The sequence below is a fragment of the Macaca thibetana genome, chromosome 14 (assembly GCF_024542745.1).
Source record: "Macaca thibetana thibetana isolate TM-01 chromosome 14, ASM2454274v1, whole genome shotgun sequence".
Classification (NCBI taxonomy): domain Eukaryota; kingdom Metazoa; phylum Chordata; class Mammalia; order Primates; family Cercopithecidae; genus Macaca; species Macaca thibetana.
In genome coordinates, this window is record NC_065591.1 from 105,391,247 (window position 1) to 105,406,737 (window position 15,491).

Sequence of the window (15,491 nt, forward strand, 5' to 3'; positions counted from 1 at the left end):
ACTCTTCTCCCACTCAATGGGCCTTTGGGGAATGCACTTTCACTTCAGGCTAACTAGTCCCAGTTCCCGAAACCCTGGCTTCAAGTCCTCTTCCCTCCTGATCTACCCCTACTTCAACCTACACAGCCATCCCATGCACTTTTTTCCACATAGTCCACTTGGGATCTCGTTCATGTCTTGCCACACTCCAGATTCCCTCTACATGCAGCATTCCCATGGCCAACACCCCTAGTGATCTTAGTCCTCAACTGAAGCTGGACCAGGAAGCGTGATCCCATAGTAAGATGGATGAAGGGGGAGACAGAAGACAATGATTACCACTGGGACGTTGGGTAAGTCACTGTGGCCCTTGGGACTCAACTTCCTCATCAAGAGCCCTTCTAGCTCTAAAGTTGGGTAAAGCCAATAAATATGAGACCTTCCTTCCATGTAATAAACTGTTCTCGTATGCAACGTGCCAGGCTCTGGGCTGGGAGCTGAGACCTCATGGCAAACAGGAGACAATTCATATAGGGAGAAGCATCCCATACCCCTCCCCACACTCCTGCCAGCCCATGAAATAGGAGCTGATACCTGCTTCTAACTACCGAACAGAGACTGCTACTTCTTCTTCACTTTCCCTCGCTTTTTCTGTACTCAAAAAAAAAGAGTGGCTATCCAATCCTTTTGAGATTGGAAAAAGGGTCAAGCAGATATGTGATGGCCACATTTCGACTCGCTTTTTTGGAATCGCCTGCTGCAGTCCAGGCACATCCTTCCTTCTTCCATTTAGTAAAGGCCTCTGAGGCAGACTTTGCCCTGCACCTGAGGCCTACAGTTTTCCTGCGGTGCTGCTGTGGCTGGGAGTGTAAACTCAATCCAGGAGGAAAGGAGTAGGAAGCTCATTTTGTCTTTGGACCAAAGTCACTCTCTCCAACATAGTTCTATTAATAATAAAACTGGCATGGTGGCCCCATCCAACTCTGTGCTTATCTCCCAACTCAAAACTCACAACTAGATGGCATGATTCATTGTCATCCCCTCTTCCCCCTCAATTCCCAAAGCCTTCATTCTCATGGCAGGAAAGTCAGACCAGCCAAGGCAGCTATAATCCAGCATAACCAATGTGCTGTTAGGGATCAGCCCACACTGCTGTGAGAACACACAGAAGGCTCACCCAGCCTGGTCCTGCAGGTCAGAGAAGGCTTCCTGGCGAAGCAGAGGTCCAAGAAACAAGACAGGGAGCAGGAGCTCAGCAGGTGACAAGGGGGCAGGGACTGCACCCAGAAGATGTGCATGGGACGGATGTGTGGTGCCTACTCTGGATGGGTGCTCAGAAGAAAGAGCGAGTGCTGCATCTGCTTGTAGGGTGGAGACAGGGTCTGATGAAGGCAAGGCTGGGTACAGAGAGCCCATTCAGAAGCCACCACAATCACCTAGGTGGGAGCCGATGGTGGTGTGGACTCAGGCAACGATCTTGTGAAGGGAGAGCTTGGGAAGAAGCTGACACATAATCAGGAGGCTAATTTATAAGACTTGGTGACTGATCTGCTGAAAAGGTGAGGGAGCAAGTGGAACTGAACAACAGTGGGGTGGCAGGGCACATTTCTCCTTGAGCATCTGGCCATCAGCCAGGCATCTCTGAGGGTAGCCTGTAGGGACCCAGGGATGCTCCATCCCTCAGCCACTGCCTGTTTCTGACTTGAGTCTGCTCTTCCTGTTCTGGCTGCGGCTGAGGAGGGAAAAAGGGGGGAAGGAAAGGGGGAGAGACAGAGAGAAGGGCACAGCACCCTGATAGTGAAGGTACATTTTTATTACCTCGCTAATGCTCCCCTAATTAATATATCCAGAGGCTGTGCCTGCCACTTCACTACTTTCACTCTGCTGATTTGCCCCTTGAGACAAAAGGAAATTGGAATTAAGAGGAGACAATGAAATTGCCAGCAGGACTATTAGGTTCAATGAAGCTAATGAAGGGAGTGGGAGGGGGAGGAGAGGAGAGCCTGGGTGGCGCTATGACTCACTCTAGGAGCTGCCAGGTGGACAGACGGAGACTAGGGGAGGGCTGTGACTGGAAGGACTCTCTCTTTCTGGGCTGCAGAAGTCCTGAGGGTGCCCCAAGGTCAGGGGTTCCCCAGGTCAAGAGGTGTGATCATGGGAAGAAGACAGGAATTAGAAGTTGGACAGGGACTTCCTCCAGCAAAGGGAGCACAGAAGGGTGACAGAAAGAATGCAGGATATAGAGGGGCTGCCTCATCCCTGAGACCCTGGAGAGCAGTCCAGGTACTGGGCAGTCCCCAGTACCCTCAGCAGAAGCAGACCTCAGTCCTCTGCCCCTTTAGGGGCAGATAAAGGGGTTGCATTTCTCCAACAGGGTGACCAGCTGGAACTCTACCTGCCCTCTGATAGGTAGCAAGCTCAGTCTTCTACCCCAGGTACCTGTCCATAGACAGCCAGATTTCAGGACTCAACTCAGGTCCCTAAAGCTCAAAGGATACAACCTGGATGGAAAAAGCAAAAATATTTGTAGCAAAGCCAAAAACAAAAACAAAAAAAAAAACAAAGAAGCAACATTCAGGTCAGGGCACATTTGCAGGATTGTGTGTGCACACAGACACATATATACAGGCTCTCACACACTCACTACATGCCCACACAGCTAATCCACCCACATGCACACATACACCCAAACTCAAATGCATGTATGCACACACACACACACACCTGTGCACTCACACTTGCAGGCTCAACAATCTGTCTTAGGAGGGACTATCACTAATTTGACAATGACCGTCTCCTCTGCAAATCTGTCACAGGTCAGCTCCCCTTCCCCACAGCTTCAGGCTGGATTTTTTGCCCCAGACATCTGGGTGGTGTCCACCCCTCCCTGCTTTCTGCATCGCTGGACTACTTAGAGCAAAGGCAGAGGAAAATGGTCACTCCAGCAGTGCTGCCAGGACATCAGGACCCTGCTCCGTACCCCTAAACCTCAGCTTGCCCTTCCCGTGGAAACAAGATGAAGCACTCAGAAAACAATGCAGTTTCATTTTCAGGGTGGGATTTTTCCTTCTGTGTATCTTATGAGTCACTAGATTAGCACCTTTCCAATTACTGGGAGGCAAAAGCCCTATTATCATAGAAACCCTCCTGCAGAGTGACGGCTCTATTCTTTCTGACGGCAGCAGCCAGTCCCACAGAGATCTGCAGAGCTCAGCAAGCTGGGAGCCTGAAGTTCCAGGTAACTTCATGTCCTCATTTCAAAAGTGAACTTTAAAGAACTCACATCACAGCCTTAGCAGACTTCTCACACTCCATGGAACACACCAGGACAGCCCGGGAAGGAAGGCTGAGGAAGGTCCAGGAGCACATCCCAGAGGCTGCACACAGGGTCCGGGGCTGCCTCGAACCCCCTCTGCAAGGGTCTGCAGCACCGAAGGTTCTGTCCTAGCTGAGGGAGAACTGCATGACACAGAGAGCATGTGGCTCTAAACTATGCTGGGAAGAGTCACTGGAGATGCTCGAGAGGCCTCGAATTAAAGTAGTTGGCCTCACAGTCAGGTGACCCTGTCCGGAAGGGGTCAGAGGAACAACTGGAGAGGCCAGACCTCAGTCAGGTTCAAGGCATCATACACCTTAAAGCCACACCATGGGCAACGTGCTGAGTAGAAACCTTGACCTGAAATCACCATTTCCTCACAACATGATCTTGAACCACCAAGGGCCCCTCTCTAAGCCTTCATTTCTCAATTATAAACAGACAAGGATGTTGTATACTCTCCTCCTGCCATACTGTTCTCTTTTCTCAGTGGAGATTACATCTGGATCCATTAAGAAGGCCAGCTCCATCCAGCTGGTAGCTTCAGACAGTGACGGACCTCTCAGCTGTGCAAGGAGCCTGGCTTCTTTCCCATTATCCTGATGCCCATGTCCCCAACACCCTTCTTCCCATGATAGGCCCTGGACCCCAGTAATGGGTGAACAACCATATCTGGACAGTTTATTGTGTGCCAGATGTGATACAAGATGCCAAGTAGATGAGATGAATAACAGTAGCAATAGGCACTCTATGCGGAGCACTTAACATGAGCCAGGCATTGAATATAGATTATCCCATTATCTCCTCCCACAATCCTGGAAGGGGATGTTGTTATCTCCACCTTACGAATGAAGAAACTGTGTCTCAGAGAGTTAAAGGAATTCAACCTGCAGGATTCAAACCCAGGAAGAGTTTCAATTAAAATCTGTGCTCTTATCTCTAAGATATGTCACTTTCCAATATATAAGTTGCAGGAATTGGCCTCCCAAAATCTCAGATTGATGAGCATCTTGATGGTAGCACCCTTCCTCAGACTTCTGTCCCTCTCAAGCTATAGGTCATCTAGGTTGACAGGTGGTTAACCTGAGACCATTGAGAGGTGACAACATGCCAGCAGCCCTCGCTCTGGGCGCCTCCTCAGCCTAGGCACCTCCTCAGCCTCAGCGTCCACTCTGGCAGCACTTGAGGAGCCCTTCAGCCCACCACTGCACTGTGGGAGCCCCTCTCTGGGCTGGCCAAGGCCGGAGCCAGCTGCCCTGCTTGCAGAGAGGTGTGGAGGGAGAGGCGAGGGCAGAAACCGGGGCTGTGCGTGGTGCTCACAGTCCAGCGCGAGTTCCGGCGGGTGCAGGAGTGGGTTCAGTGGGCCCCACACTCAGAGCAGCTGGCCAGTGCCGCCACCGGCCCAGGGCAGTGAGGGGCTTAGAACCTGGGCCAGCAGCTGCGGTGAGTGCCCCCGGACCCCAGCAGTGCCAGCACGCTGGCGCTGCACTCGAGTTCTCGCCCGGAGGCAGTTGCCTCCCGGCGGGGCAGGGCTCGGGACCTGCAGCCCGCCATGCCCAAATCCCCCCATGGCGGTGGGCTCCCGTGCAGCCCGAGCCTCCCCTAGGAGTGCTGCCCCCTGCTTCGTGGCACTCGGTCCCATCAACTGCTCAGGGGCTGAGGAGTATGGGTGCAGGGCGCTGGGCTGGCGGGCAGCTCTGCCAGCGGTACTGGTGCAGGATCAACTAGGTGAAACCAGCTGGGCTCATAAGTCTAGTGGGGACTTGGAGAACCTTTATGTCTAGCTAAGGGATTGTAAATACACCAATCAACACCCTGCGTCTAGCTCAAGGTTTGTAAATACACCAATCACTACTCTGCATCTAGCTAACCTAGTGGGGAGGGGACTTGGAGAATTTTTCTGTCTAGCACTCTGTGTCTAGCTAAAGGATTGTAAATGCAACAATCAGCACTCTGTCTAGCTCAGGATTTGTAAATACACCAATCAGTTCTCTGTATCTAGCTAACCTAGTGGGGACTTGGAGAACTTTTATGTCTAGCTAGAGGATTGGATATGCACCAATCAGCACCTGTATCTAGCTCAGGGATTGTAAATGCACCAATCAGCACTCTGTCAAAACGGACCAATCAGCTGTCTGTAAAATGGACCAATCAGTAGGATGTGGGTAGGGCCAGATGAGGGAATAGAAGCAGGCTGCCCAAGCTAGCCAGGGGCAACCCACTCGGGTCCCCTTCCACACTCGTGGAAGCTTTGTTCTTTCACTCTTTGCAGTGAATCTTCCTGCTGCTCACTCTGGGGCCGTGCGTGTTTTATGAGTTGTAACACTCACAGCAAAGGTCTGTAGCTTCACTGCTGAAACCAGTGAGACCACGAACCCACCAGGATGAACGAACGACTCCAGACATGTCACCTTTAAGAGCTCTACCACTCACTGCAAAGGTCTGCAGCTTCACTCCTGAAGTCAGCGAGACCACGAACTCACCAGAAGGAAGGAACTGCAGACACATCTGAACATCTGAAGGAACAAACTCCAGACACCACTCACCGGGAATGTCCACGGCTTCATTCTTGAAGTCAGTGAGACCAAGAACCCACCAATTCTAGGCATACCATGATCCTCTGGGGAATAAGGGACTTCCTGCACCATGGGTTTCTGGAGCCTGGGGAACCTCAGCCTCACCCAGGACATAGTCTTCATATAGAAGGGAACATCTGCATGAGAGGCAGGGACGGCTTGCTTCCTTGTCCTGTTTCCTCCTTTTTTCCCAAGGCTTAAAGGATGTGCAACGGCAACTCAAGAAGGGTAAAAGGACAACAGCCTGAGGCAGAGACACGATGAGGAGCCAGGAGAACTAGGAGGGGTCTGAGGCTTTGTGGCACTCATGAGCCACAGACCTTGATAGGCCCGTTTATCCCACATTCCGCTAGTGTTTATGTTCCAAAGGGAGTTTTAGTAGCAATTTTAGTGCAGTGTTGTCCTTTTGCTTTGGGGCTTGGTGTTTGCCTTTTAATAACCTTCCTCCCACCGACCCTCTCCCCTTTTAATCCATAACTGAATTCCATGCTGGAATTAGGAAGCCCTGCCTGTTTCTGCTGTCACCAATGTGTTTGGGTGCTGTGTCTGGGTTTCTCCCCAGCTCCAGGGCAGCAGGCCTGTGTTGCTCAGTGGTTTGTTGTTCCCCAGCAAGACTGTCACTGCCACTCTCCAAACTCATGTCAGAAATGTACATGGGGATACTAAGCTACTCAATACAGAAAGAGACCAATACTTTAATTTTCTATGTAGTGATTTAGCAATGAAACTCCTCTTTTCAGAGACACAAATAAGACCCCAAAGATGTACTGATGGCAAATGTTTCCAACATTTTTCTGAACTAGTTTTCCCTTATGCAAAAAGGCCATTTATTAGTAGTAATATTCAATTACTTTTTATAAATAGCCGACTCCATTAAGGAAATCAGAACTTACAGCAGTGCCTACCACGTTAATTGTTTTGGTTAGTTTTTGTTGTTTCTATTTTTTGTTGTTGTTGTTTTCTCTCTCTTTTATTTTTTATTTTTGCAAGCTACAGCTTCTGTAACTCAGTGGATGTTAATTGCATAATTAGAATTAGTTGCATTATTTAATTAGTTAGAACATTTAGTATTCCCCCAATGGTTCCTTTGAAGTCATTTGTGCTTAAGTGTAACTCTACCAAGTAATAAAAGATCTCCATAAATATTGTGGTAAAAATTTTAATTATACCTCAATCACTCTGTATTTATTTGCATTAGTTAGGAAAGCCTCCTATTCTGGACTGCCTATCTCAACTTCTCAGCTCTTTCTTAAACCATTAGCCAAATAACCATGTTGCTACTTGACAGACTTTAGACTGCAGTTTCATGGAAGCCTGAAATGTCTCAGGGACAGGCCAAACCAAAGAGCAAGTGTTAGACAATCTGTCCCAGCTAAACTGGACTGTCTCCTCTTTTCACCATGTGATGGTTAATACTAAGTGTCAATTTGATTGGATTGAGGGACACAATGTATTAATCCCGGATGTGTCTTTGTCGGTATAGCCAAAAGAGATTAACATTTGAGTCAAGGGAAGGCAAATTCACCCTTAATCTGGTGGGCACAATCTAATCAGCTTCCAGCAAATATAAAGCAGGCAGAAAAACGTGAAAAAAGGAAGATGGGCCTAGCCTCTCAGCCCACATCTTTCTCCTATGCTGGATGCTTCCTTCCCTTGAACATCAGACTCTGGGTTCTTCAGTTTGGGAACTCAGACTGGCTCTCAGCTTGCAGACAGCCTATTGTGGAACCTTGTGATCATGTAAGTTAATACTTAATTTTATATATACACACACACACACACACACACACACACACACACACACACACACACACACACACATACACACACTATTACTTCTGTCCTTCTAAGAGAACACTGACTAATACAGATTTTGGTACCAGGAGTGGTTCTAGAGGAACAGGATATTAAGCAGGATATTAAGGATGGAGTTCTTTCATTGGTTTTGGGGTTTCTGGAGTTGGCTGCTTAATATGATTAGGCCCCCAAATGCTAAGCACTCTACTTCTAATAGTATGGAGAACACTGATATTCCTTGGCTATCTGTTTGTGTGCCAGAGGATGGGAAATAAATCTGACTAAAATTCAGGGAACTTCTACCTCAGTAAAATTTCTAGGGGTCTGGTGGTATGGGGCCTGCCAAGATATTCCTTCCAAGGTGAAGGATAAGTTGCTACATTTGGCCTCTCCTACAACCAAGAAAGAGGTACAACGCTTAGTTGGCTTATTCGGATTTTGGAGGCAACACAGTCCTCATTTGGATGTGTTACTCTAGCCCATTTATCAAGTGACCCAAAAGATTGCCAGTTTTGAGTGGGGTCCAGAACAGGAGAAGGCTCTGCAACAGGTCCAGAATGCTATGCAAGCTGCTGTGCCACTTGGGCCATATGACCCAGCAGATCCAATGGTGCTTGAGGTGCCAGTGGCAGATAGGGATGCTATTTGGAGCCTTTGGCAGGCCCCTTTAGGTGAATCACAGTGGAGGCCTCTAGGATTTTGGAGCAAGGCCCTGCCATCTTCTGTAGATAACTACTCTCCTTTTGAGAGACAACTCTTGGCCTGTTACTGGTCTTTGGTGGAAACTGAATGTTTGACTATGGGTCATCAAGTCACCATGAGACCTGAACTGCCTATCATGAACTGGATGCTTTCTGACCCATCTAGCCATAAGGTGGGTTGTGCACAGCAGAATTCCATCATCAAGTGAAAGTGGTATATATGTGATGGGGCTCAAGCAGGTCCTGAAGGCACAAGTTACATGAGGAAGTGGCTCAAATGTCCATGGTCCCCACTCGTGCCACCCTGCCTTCTCTCCCCCAGCCTGCACTGATGGCCTCATGGGGAGTTCCCGATGATGAGTTGACAGAGGAAGAATAGGGCCTGGTTCACAGATGGTTCTGCATGATATGCAGGCACCACCTGAAAGTGGACTGCTATACCACTACAGCCCTTTTCTAGGACAGCGGTGAAGGAAAATCTTCCTAGTGGGCAGAACTTCAAGCAGTGCACCTGGCTGTGCACTTTGCAGAGAAGGAGAAATTGTTGCAGGAAGTCAGGGACCCTGAATGGAGGGATTGGCTGAAGCCATGGCAGAAGAACATAAATTGTGAAGATTTCATGGACATTTATTCGTTCCCCAAATTAATGCTTTTATAATTTCTTATTCCTGTCTTTACTGCAATTTCTGAACATAAATTGTGAAGATTTCATGGACACTTGTCACTTCCCCAATCAATACCTGTGTGATTTCCTATGCCTGTCTTTACTTTAATCTCTTAATCCTGTCATCTTCGTAAGCCAAGGAGGATGTATGTCACCTCAGGACCCTGTGATAATTGTGTTAACTGCACAAATTGTAGAGCATGTGTGTTTGAACAATATGAAATCTGGGCACCTTGAAGAAAGAACAGGATAACAGTAATATTCAGGGAACAAGGGAGAGAACCTTAAACTCTGACTGCTGGTGAGCCGGGCAAAACCGAGCCATGTTACTCTTCTTTCAAAAGCAAATAGGAGAAATATCGCTGAATTCTTTTTCTCAGCAAGGAACATCCCTAAGAAAGAGAATGCGCCCCTGAGGGTAGGCCTCTAAAATGGCTGCTTTGTGGGTGACTGTCTTTTACTGTCGTAAGCAGAGGGATGAAATAAGCCCCGGTCTCCCGTAGTGCTCCCAGACTTATTAGGATGAGGAAATTCCCTCCTAATAAATTCTGGTCAGACTGGTTGTCTGTGCTCAAACCCTGTCTCCTGATAAGACACTACCAATGAAAATGCGTGCCTGAAACTTCATTAGCAATTTTAATTTCGCCCTGTCTGTGGTCCTGCCTCCATTTGCTTTGTGATATTTTATTACCTTGTGAAGCATGTGATCTCTGTGACCCACACCCTATTCGTACACTCCCTCCCTTTTTAAAAATCGCTAATAAAGACTTGCTGGTTTTACGGCTCAGGGAGCATCACAGAACCTGCCAACATGTGATGTCTCCCCTGGACACCCAGCTTAAAAATTTCTCTCTTTTGTACTCTTTCCCTTTTATTTCTCAGACCAGCCAACATTTAAGGAAATTAGAAAAGAACCTACATGAAATATCAGGGGTGAATTTCACCTGATGAGAAATGGCCAGATGTGCAATTATATACTGATTCATGGACTATAGCCCATGGTTTGGCTTGATGGTCAGGGACTTGGAAGAAGCATGATTGGAAAACTGGTGACAAAGAACTTTGGGGAAAAGATATGTGGATGGATGTCTCTGAGTGGTTAAAAAAAAAAAAAAAAAAAAAAACTGAAGATATTGGTATCCCATGTGAGTGCTCACCAATGGGTAACCTCAGCAGAGGACAATTTTAATAATCAAGTGGCTAGGATGGCCCATTCTATGGACAACACTCAGCCTCTTTCCCCAGCCACCCTTGTCATTGCCCAATGGGCCCATGGTGGCAAGGATGGAGGTTACGCATGGGCTTAGCAACATAGACTTCCACTCACCAAGGCTGACCTAGTTACAGCCACTGCTGAGTGCCCAATTTGCCAGCAGCAGAGACCAACACTGAACCTCGATATGGTACCATTCCTTGGGGTGATCAGCCAGCTACCTGGTGGCAGGTTGATTGTATTAGACCTCTTCCATCATGGAAAAAGCAGAGGTTGTCCTCACCAGAACAGACACTTACTCCGGATATGGGTTTGCCTATCCTACATGCAGTGCTTCTGCCAAGACTACCATCTGTGGACTCACAGAATGCCTTATACACCATCATGGTATTCTATGCAGCATTCCCTCTGACCAAGGCACTCACTTTATGCTTAAAGAAGTGCAACAGTGGGCTCATGCTCATGGAATTCACTGGTCTTACCATGTTCCCCACCATCCTGAAGCAACTGAATTGATGGAATGGTGAAATGGCCTTTTGAAGTCACAATTACAACACCAACTAGGTGACAATACTTTGCAGGGCTGGGGCAAACTTCTCCAGAAGGCTATGTATGCTCTGAATTAGAGTCCAGTATATGGTACTCTTTCTCCCATAGCCAGCATTCGTAGGTCCAAGAATCAAGGGGTAGAAGTGAAAGTGGCACACTCACCATCACCCCTAGTGATCCACCTAGAGAAATTTTTGCTTCCCTGTTCCCACGACATTACGTTCTGCTGGCCTGGAGGTCTTAGATCCAGAGGGAGGAACACTGCCACCAGGAGACACAACAATGATTCCATTAAACTGGAAGTTAAGATTGCCACCTGGATACTTTGGGCTCCTCCTATCTTCAAGTCAACAGGCTAAGAAGGGAGTTACAGTGTTGGATGACATGATTGACCCACATTATCAAGATGAAATCAGGCTACTACTCCACAACAGATGTAAGAAAGTGTACGCATGGAATACAGGAGATCCATTAGGGCGTCTCTTAGAATTACCATGCCCTGTGATTAAGGTCAATGGGAAACAACAGCCCAATCCTGGCAGGACTACAAATGATCCAGACCCTTCAGGAATGAAGGTTTGGGTCACTCCACCAGGGAAAAAAAAAAAAAAAAAAAACCTGCTGAGGTGCTTGCTGAAAGCAAAGGTAATACAGAATGGGTAGTAGAAGAAGGTAGTCATAAATACCAGCTATGACCATGTCACCAGCTGCAGAAACGAGGACTGTAACTGTCATGAGAATTTCCTCCTTCTTTTGCTAGAAACAGGTTTGTGCATGTATACACTGATACTAAGAAAATATCTTCATTTTATTTCCTTTTCCTCTATCATGTAACATAAGATTTATTGACTTCATATCAGCATTTAAGAATTGTTAACTTTATGCAATAGTATTTGGGTTGGGGATTAGTGCGTTTCTGGTTGTATGAAGGATAGGTATATTATGTTAGTGTAATTATGACCTTATTATTGTCTTTATTTGAAGATTATGTATGATCTCAGGAGATGTGTATGGGTTCAAGTAGACAAGAGGTGGACTTGTGATGGTTAACACTGTCAACTTGATTGGATTGGGAGATACAAAGTATTAATCTTGGGTGTGTCTTTGTGAGTACTGCCAAAAGAGATTAACATTTGAGTCAGTGAGCTGGGGAAGGCAGATCCACCCTTAATCTGGTAGGCACAATCTAATCAGCTTCCGGCAAATATAAAGCAGGCAGAAAAAAACGTGAAAAAAGACAGATGGGCCTAGCCTCCCCAACATCTTTCTCTGGTGCTGGATGCTTCCTATCCTCGAACATCAGACTCCAAGTTCTTCAGTTTTGGGACTTGGACTGGCTCTCTTTGCTACTCAACCTGCAGACAGCCTATTGTGGGACCTTGTGATCGTGTAAGTTAAAGTTAATACTTAATAAACTCCCATATATATATACATATATATATATATCCTGTTAGTTCTGTCCAAGAGAACCCTGACTAATACACACCATATCTGCTGTGAACTAACAATAATAATAATAATATGAAATTACTATGTAATGAGGATATATAACTTACCAGGAACTATGCTGAGTGCATTATATGCATTATCTAATGTATTTCTCACATCAACCCTAGGAGAAATATATTATGATGGCAGTTTTACTGGTGAGGAATCTGACCAGTAAAACTATGTATTTTAAGGCAAATTATATCATTTGCCTTACCTATGCCCTTCCATATTGGTTTCCAATCTACCACAACCTAGGCCTAGAAAGGATGGCATATTGGGTCAGACCATGGTTCCTTCCAGGAGGTTTCAAGTCTCTAAAGATCACCCCAATGGTTATTTTCTGAAGAAGGTACTCTCAAGGAGTGTATTCTCTAAGCAAAATGCATGGAGCCTGCTCTGACACCACTCACCTCTCTTATCAGCCATTCCAGCCAGTCTGGCCTTCTCTCCGGGTCCACTGAAGCCAAGATGGTGCCACTGCACTCCAGCCTGGGCAATAGAGAGGCTCTGTCTCAAAAACAAACAAACAAACAAACAGAGATTAGGGGTACAGGCAGAGAAAGACACCAGACACGTTCACCCATAGACAGATGACCAGTTGAACGTACACTAAGAAAGTGACCATCTGCAAGCCAAGGACAGAGGCCTCAGAAGAAATCAAATCTGGCGACATTATGATCTTGGACTTCTAGCCTCCAGAACTATGAGCAAATAAATTCCTGCTATTTAAACCACCCAGTCCATGGTATTTTGTTATAACAGCCCTAGCAAACTAACACGGTTCTCTTCTGAGGAGAAGGACTTGCTGAAGGCCTGGTGTGATGGAGAGACAGCTGGGATGCTCACATGCACAGACCAGATGCAGCTGCTACTGCAAGTTCTTTATTTATTCTTCCCTGCCCTTTAACTAGAGAGCTCCAGTGCTCTTGCGCGGGCTGCATGGGGGTGAAGGGGAAGGGAGGTCTACAGGAATAAATACACAAGACCAACCTCCCTGTTTAAGGTGAGTGCAGGGTCAGCTCCTAGGAAATGAAATGGTATTCACAGCAGAGAGGTTGTTTATCCTGAAGCACCAGATGTTGTACTAGGCTGAACCGGGCAGTGGCGCCTCCAGCCTGTCTTACCTTGGCTCAGACTAGCTTGGGTCTGGGAGCATAAGCCCATGCTGCCAGCTCCCTGCCCTCTCTCAGGCCCACATGCACAGCAGCAAAAGCAGGTAGACTAGAGGACAAAGCCCCTTCCAGGGACACCAATGATGGAAACATTCAGCTGGTTTCTTTTACATGATGTTGCCTAAGTGACTCACCTCTCTGTCGTCATCTACTAAATAACGTCCCCCTCCCTGCCTTATTAGCTTGGTGTGAGGGTAAGTATGATCATATCTCTGTAAGTGCTTTCAGAGGGCACCCAAGGTCTCTGTAGTGCTGAGGACTATTGAAACTGTTGTGTTATTACTCTTTGCAGGAAAGTGTGGTTGGAAAACTCAGAAAGATAGAAAAACCAAGAAGCAGACTGAGGGAAGACTTGGGGACTTCGAGGCTGAAGAAACTCAGAAGGCCCAAAACAAAGTTGAACTTAGTTGTTATGGCCCAGGAACTGACTGGGTGGACAGAGAGGTCTCTAGAGCCAAGAGATGTCATAGCCATTTACTCCTCCCCAGTTCCCATCCTCCAAAGAATTCAGAGCTCCGTAGAGAGTGTAGAGGTTCATCTGGATTAGTGTCTGCTTTTTAGGGAAAATAATCGTTATGATGCCATGTTCTCTGTGATGGCCACCTCAGATGGGATGCAGGTGGTGGAGTAGAGGCATGCTGGTGTACAGGAGAAGTGGAAGATGGAGTGATGCATAATGGGTGGTTCTAAAGGCTGGATCCAAGACTAGCTTGGGATGCAACCACCATACAATACCGTTCTCCGTCCAGAAACCTACCAGGGCCATCAAGCAAAACCTTTGGAAAAGAGAAGGCACAGAGAGAACAGTAAATTATAAAGAAGCTTGTTTCCTTGCAGTCAGGCTGGGACAAACTTCAGGAAGAAGCAGAATGACATTCAACAAAGACAGATTTTCCCCACCCACTTCATGCCAAAGAAGGACAATCACATGCCTACCTCTCAGAAACTTTCTCTAGAAGGAGAGAAAAGGAGAAAAGAGATTCCGAAATGGAAAATCATTTCAGCCTGTTCTTTTTTAACAGCTTTATTAAAGTATAATATGGTGTACCTTTTCTTTTTCTTTTTCTTTTTCTTTTTTTCATTGAGACGGTGTCTCACTCTGATGCCCAGGCTGGAGCACAGTGGCACGATCTCAGCTCACTGCAATCTCCACCTCCTGGGTTCAAGCGATCCTCTCGCCTCAGCCCCCCAAGTAACTAGGACTACAGGCCTACAGGCGTGTGCCACCATGCCAAGCTAGTTTTTGTAGTTTTAGTAGAGTCAGTGTTTCACCATGCTGGCCACGCTGGCCTCAAACTCCTGACCTCAAGTGATCCACCCACTTTGGCTTCCCAAAGTGCTGGGATTACAGGCATGAGCCACTGCACCCAACCTCAGTGTACCTATTTAAAGCGTACAATGTTATGAGTTTCAACATATGTGTGCACCAGTAAAGCCATCACCACAGTCAAGACAACAAACATCTTCATCATACCTAAAATATCCTGTGCCCCTTTGTAATCCATCCCTACCTCTACTCCCATCCTCAAAACACCACTGATGTGCTTTCTGTCACTATAGATTAATTTGTATTTTGTAGAATTTTTTTATGAATGGAATTATACAGCACCTACTCTGCATCAATAATTTGTTCCTTGTTATTACGAAGCATCATTCCATTATATGGATATGTCACAATTTGCTTATCCATTCACCTGGCAATGGCCATTTGGGTTGTTTGCAATATTTGGCAGCCACAAATAAAGTTGCCATGAACCTGTGTAAGAGGGTATAAAAGCAGGCCAATATTTGACTATGGTGTGCCCAGGGCAGGGATCATCTCTCCTTGACAATTCTATTCATGATGACTCTAAAGCTTTCTGTTTTATAAGACTTTAGGGTTTAAGATGTTTAACCTTCATGGCCCTGTTAGGTATTCAGGTAGGTGATATAGGTTTTAGGCACAATGGCAGGAAAGAGAACACGCTGATCACCTGCTACGTCCAGGCACTGCACTCAGTGTTGTGGGGTCAGAAGGGATATATGACATGCCC

General features: G+C 46.7%; 1 protein-coding gene and 1 long non-coding RNA gene across 2 annotated transcripts in view; one reads left to right on the forward strand and one right to left on the reverse strand.

The window, feature by feature from the left end:
• Nucleotides 1–15,491, forward strand: part of REXO2 (RNA exonuclease 2) — a 1,032,599-nt gene that overhangs the window by 151,911 nt on the left and 865,197 nt on the right. The gene's annotated exons all lie outside the window — the stretch shown is intronic.
• LOC126935936 (uncharacterized) overlaps nucleotides 12,640–15,491 on the reverse strand; it is a 51,575-nt gene continuing 48,723 nt past the window's right edge. Inside the window, exon 3 of the long non-coding RNA XR_007719346.1 lies at nucleotides 12,640–12,793. This is a non-coding gene — a long non-coding RNA (uncharacterized LOC126935936). The remainder of the gene's footprint in view (nucleotides 12,794–15,491) is intronic.